Source organism: Castor canadensis, chromosome 14 (assembly GCF_047511655.1).
Source record: "Castor canadensis chromosome 14, mCasCan1.hap1v2, whole genome shotgun sequence".
Lineage (NCBI taxonomy): Eukaryota > Metazoa > Chordata > Mammalia > Rodentia > Castoridae > Castor > Castor canadensis.
This window is the reverse complement of record NC_133399.1, coordinates 12369426-12375425: the sequence shown is the minus strand read 5'-3', so window position 1 is coordinate 12375425 and position 6000 is coordinate 12369426.

Below are 6000 nucleotides of genomic sequence, written 5' to 3'. Positions count from 1 at the left end.
AAGCTGGAAATGGTGTAAAATTTGAGTAGAATCTACACACATCATCTCAGACTTTATTCCTTCATTTTTATTAGTATATATTAATTATACAAAGAGATTTTATTGTGATATTTCCATACCTGCATATAATAAATTCATCCCCTCTATTACTCTTTCTTTTTTTGGGGGGTACAGTACTGTAAAGGGTGCTCAAACTGTTTTTGCTGAAAAGCATGGACTCCTTACTTAGACCCATGACTTAACTAAAAGCAGAAGACAAGCATAGCATCTAACCTTCATTTTTTATCTGTCTTTGCTCTGATCCATTCTTTTTTGCAGTCACTTTGCAAACACCTTGGCTTCTAGAAAAGACAGATGAGAACATCCTCATGAAAAGGGACTGAAATCATCCTCTTCAGACTCTACTGAAACAGTAGATTCTCCTCAGGATGGACCACCTGCCACTTGACAATGAACCCAGATAACAACTCCAGAACCTCTTCTGGAAACTCTCCCACAACGAGGACTCAGATAATGACCAGCCAGACCACACCTGTGTCTGGAACTGTTTAATTTTGCCTCTGCTCCCAGTTCTTTTGTCTACTTCAACATATAGGTCATGTCTGTACCCTACAGATGGCTGAAGATGAGCTGAGTGCTTACCCTGCCTCTTCTCACAGCATGTCCTCAGCCGTGTAGTAAATCTCCTTTCTCTGCCTTTGCCATGCCTCTTTACTTGGTATTTAGGGGCGAGTGGTTGGACCTGAAATGTGGAATCCCAGCCCCAGTTTCAGTACTGGGATTTGAACTCAGGGCCTCACATTTGCTAGGTAGGCAGTCTACTACTTAGTCTCACTCCACCAGCTCTATTATTCTTTCTATGTGTGTGTGGTACTGGAGTTTGAACTCAGGGCAAACACCTTGAGTCACTCCACAAGCCCTTTTGTGTGATGGGTTTTGTGTTGTTTTGTTTTGTTTTTGAGATAGGATCTCAAGAACTACTTTCCTGGACTTGCTTTGAACCTTGATCCTCCTGATCTCTGCCTCCTGAGTAGCTAGAATTACAGGTGTGAACACTGGTCCCCAGCTCTATTACTCTTTTTATTTCCCCTGCAGAACAGAAGGACACAAAGAATGTATCAGTGACTGAAGAATGCAGGAATGGGAGGTCTAGACTAATGTAAAAGAGAGAGAGTCTCAGCAAACACCCTTTTAGTTTCAACTTCAAACAGATGGAAACTTATTTAAACAACTACCAAAAAACAAGCCTGGTGTCAGTGGTTCACACATGCAATCCTAGCTACTTGGGAGGAGAAGATCAGGAGGATCAAGATTGGAGACCAGACCAGGCAAACAGTTCATGAGATCCCATCTCAACCATTAGTTCAACACAGTTCCCCACACCTGCTATCTCAAGCAATTTTGGAATCTGAGATCAGGAGGCCAGCAGAGCAAAAAAGATGGCAAGACCCCATTTGAACAGAAGAAAGCTGGGTATGGTGGTACATGCCTGTCAAAGCAGCTATAGCAGGATGGAGGATATTGATCCAGGCAACTCTGGGCAAAAGGCAAGACCCTGTCTCTAAAATAACCAGAGTAAAAAGGGTTTGATGCATGACTCAAGTGGTAAAACACCTGCTTAGTAAGTGCAAAACCCTGTGTTCAAGACATATACTGCACCCTCCCCCACCAAAAAAAATAAAATCCCAGAAAATGTAGAGAGCAGAAACCTGGGAGAAAGAGAGCTGCAGGGTTGAAACCAGCACAGTCAGGGGCAGAGACAAAAGAAAGAACAGGAGACTTAGAAAACAGTTAACAGTGGCCACAGTACTGAGAAGACTTGGTCTGACCAGCAGGGGTCCTGGAGCTGCATAGCACACTGATGCTAGGAAAGGTCTCTCTTTTTGGCATTCAGTCCAGGTGCAGTTGAAAGAAGCCATTTTCAAGGCTCTTATCTGACTCTGAGTATAGAAGTCAAAGGTCCCCACACGGTCCTTTCTCTTGGAACTCCCAGAAAGACTTAGGTGCTGATCCAGTGAGTGCTGGCCTGGAGAGGTGGTCTGGCTATGGGGGAAAGACCTTAAGTCAGAGATTCAGAAGGTTCTATGAAGAGAAACTGACAGAATTACACAGGGGAGTAGAACTCTCTTTCTGTTTTGGCCAAGAAGCATGGAAGCAGCTAGGAGAGTTCTGGGAAGGGGGAATGAGTGGTCACAAGTGATTCTGTGTGGGAGTTAAGGTGAGGAAAGTCAGGGACCCAGAGGGTGGAGCACACCTTGGTGCTTGCTGCAGATCACTGCCTCACACACTGGGCTTTCCTGGTCTATAACCAGACATTTGCAGGTGCCAGAGACAAGTACCAGCTGTTAGAAAGCTTAGGGCACACCCTTTCCAGTCCTGAGAAGCAGCACAACCTACAGTAACCACAGACAACTCTTCCTAACAAGCATGACATCAGATTGGTGCCACAAAGGAGAAAAATGAAGCCAGATAGTTTCCTTGAACAACATGCCATAGAAAAATGCTAATATGACAATGCTGAGAGGACCATGAAAGCCTGTCCTCAGCAACAAGCACAGATGCTCATATTATCTCACAATCAGATTCATACAAGATCAAGTGCACACGAGGACAGCATTGGCTTCTAAACCAATAGAGTCAATTACAGGAGCCATGATGCCATCTTCTTTCCTGTCCAGGGATTGACAAGGTGCCACTATTCTTTTTGGTGGACAACTGGGTGCTTTCTTCTAATATTTTTGTTTTTGTTGACAGTACTGGAGTTTGAGGCAGGAAAACACACATGCACGCACTCACTTTTCAACAGTAACTCATTCAAAACTCAAAAGATGTTAGGTACTAGTGGCTCATGCTTATAATCCCAGCTTCTCACGAGGCAGAGATCAGGAGGATCTAGGTTCGAAGACAGCTGGGCAAATAGTTCATGACATGCTCTCTCAAAAAAATCAGCACAAAACAGGACTGGTAGAGTGGTTCAAGTGGTAGAGTGCCTGACTAGCAAATGTGGGGCCCTCAGTTCAAGTCCCAGTACCATAAAGAGAGAAGAGAGAGAGAGGAAAAAAACCATGCAAAACTGTGCTTAGTGATACATAGATGGTAAAGGTATAAAGAATGCCCAAGAAAATCCAACCTGGGTTTTCACTCACTTCTGGATGCCATGTATATGGAGGCCAGCACCAGTGGTTCACACCTCTATTCTTAACTACTTGGGAGACTGAGAGCAGGATGATCTCAGTTTGATGGCAGCTCAGGGAAATAGTTCAAGAGATCTCATCTCTAAAATCAGCAGAGCAAAATGCCCTGGAGGTGTGGTACACAACCCCAGTCCCATGGGGAAAGGTGTGTGAGAGGCAAATGCTATTGCTCATGAAACATGTGGGAGTGAATTCTATCTCACTAATAGTAAAGTGAATTAAAAGTATAGATAGAGAGATATAATTCTTGCAAATGTAGTTGACAAAAATCTAAATGTTTGACAATGGACTGTATTGCTAAGACTACGAAAAATGCACAATGTTACAATTTCTGAAGACAGTAAATCAGCCATATCAAATAAAATTATAAAAATACTCATGTATTTGATCTTCCAGGACAGTAATCTAACAATATGAATTCATTAATATCAGATAACATAGGCACACATTTGCCAAAACTTATGAAATATGAGAGCATTACTTGTAAAATTATTAATAGATAACTGAATTAACTTTGATAATTGGCCTGTCTACAAAAATGAAGCAAAATTACTCACATATGTTGAATGGAATGCAGAGGTAACGACAATCTAGTTTCCATGGTAACTTTTATAATTGTTGCAATAGAGTAGAGAAAAGAACCTGGTTGAGACCTATTTCCTATCATGTTCAGGCTAGGACTTGCATTTTCACCAGAACATTAACAAAATTTGTAACTTTGACTTTGGCATGAAATAGATTAATAGAAGATTAATCTATTAATAGATAAATAGAAGATTAATGATTATAATCTTCATTATAAACAAAGAATATAGCTTAGAAAACTGAGTATGATGCATTATACTATTGAAATATATTAAATTTATATATTCTTGTACTTGTGTTGAGTTATTCTCTAGATATTTCAAAAAAAGGCTTAACAGATTCACAGACTTGGAAAGAGATAAACTCCTTCCTGGTATAAACCATGTGAGCAATGAGGTAGGATAGACCATGTTGTTCTAATGGTTGCTTATAAAACACCACATCTTGTGCATTATAGTAAGTGTGAGGTCTGCATTCCTGACATAATTTTAATACATTCACATTATATTCCTGGAAAAATCTAGTGAAAAGAATTCTAATAAAAAGAAATTTAACTTCGGTTCATGGGCTTTGTACTGACTGATTTGACCTGTCAATAAGATTTAAATCTTATTTACATTTGATTGGCACACTCCTAAAATAACAGGTCCAATCTGGCCATTCCAGACCAAAATTTCCCTCTGCCTGACATGTTGAAGTAGTAGGACTAACATCTCCACTCTCTTGACTTCAATAAAAACTGGGGGTCTTGACCTGCAGTGTAGTGCTTCTTGTTGAGTTTTGTTTTTCCTTTTATCCTGTCTGGAGGGTGTACTTTGGCTTTGTTTTTTACTTTGTTTTACATAAGTAAATGAGTCTCAACCATCAAAACAGTGCAGCAGCACTCCCTGTGCTCAGCTGCCTCTTGCTTTCTATGTTTTAAAAACTCTTGTTGTCTTCATAAATTTGTGGATTAACCTGTAGCACCAAAAATTCCTGACAGCTATCTTGACAAAATAAAAACCATTTTTAAGAAATATTATCAAAGCTGGGTTTTTATCAGTCTAACAAGTGGGGGGCTCCCAATCGGTTTCAAGCCTTCAATGTGTTCCTTTGTGCAACTGAGGCTTGCTTTTCAGTGCACCAGGAGAGGCATGTCCCTCATTCAGATCAACAAGTTCACTAGCACCTGCTTGGATGATCTCCTGATGAGCTGGAGATGCTGAGTCCAGGCAACAAAGGTATGAAAACACTGTCTCCCAGTCCAGGAGAAACCCCCCAGAAATGTTGCAGGAACCTCAAACAAAGAAGGGACACCAAGGCTTTTCAGGAAGCAATGTTTGCTAGTGTGCTGGCAGTGACTCAGTGGATTTACATCCAAAGGCTGAGCCCTGAAAACAAAGGGCTCTCACCTAATATACCATTGCAAGCAGGTTAGAGAAACAAAAAGCAAAGTTTAACCCATATGTGGTTGCATGTAGTTCAGCCCAGCGGTGCAAGACCATCTTCACATTTAGATTTTTTAAGTTTCATCTCCCTGCTATGCCATCTGCTCCCCGCTGCTACATTGTCCAAATAAAGACTTGCTTGTTTCTTTCTTTTTTGCCCTCCTCCCTGCTTCAGCGGCACATGACACAGTATTCAACAAGAGTTTATTTGTAAAAGTTACCAGTGTTCCTTAGAGGATACTTTTTGCTAAGTCCTTAATATATGAAGTTTAAACCTATTTGAAATTATCTATGACTTTCTTAGATACCTGCAGTATTTTTTTCCAAGCTCCAATTCAGATGAAGAATCCCTAAATAGGTGTAATTATAACTTAAAAGAAATTCATAAAATCCATTTTTACTACTATGTTTGTAGGCTTTTAGATACTCGAGGGTACTTATGGTGCTTTTTTCAGATTAACAATTGGAAAGTTTATTTCTACGTGAGGGGGGATTTTATATTTTCTGATTTTTTTGTATTGCAGTTTGTATCATGATCGAAATGTGTTTGAAACATCACTACATAAAATAATGAGGTTTAAGTTAAGTTCATGCTATAACTCCCAGCCTTGTAGATTCTTTTACATGTTACAGCTTGTACATGAAATTTGTCATCTAAATCCTAAGCATGTTTACCTGCAGATGGTAACACCCACCTATAGAATAACCACATGAGATCCTTAAAGAATTTAAAGCCACTTGAGATTATGATCTTCTACCTGTCTATTTCTGCCTATACACCTATGTGCCTTTCT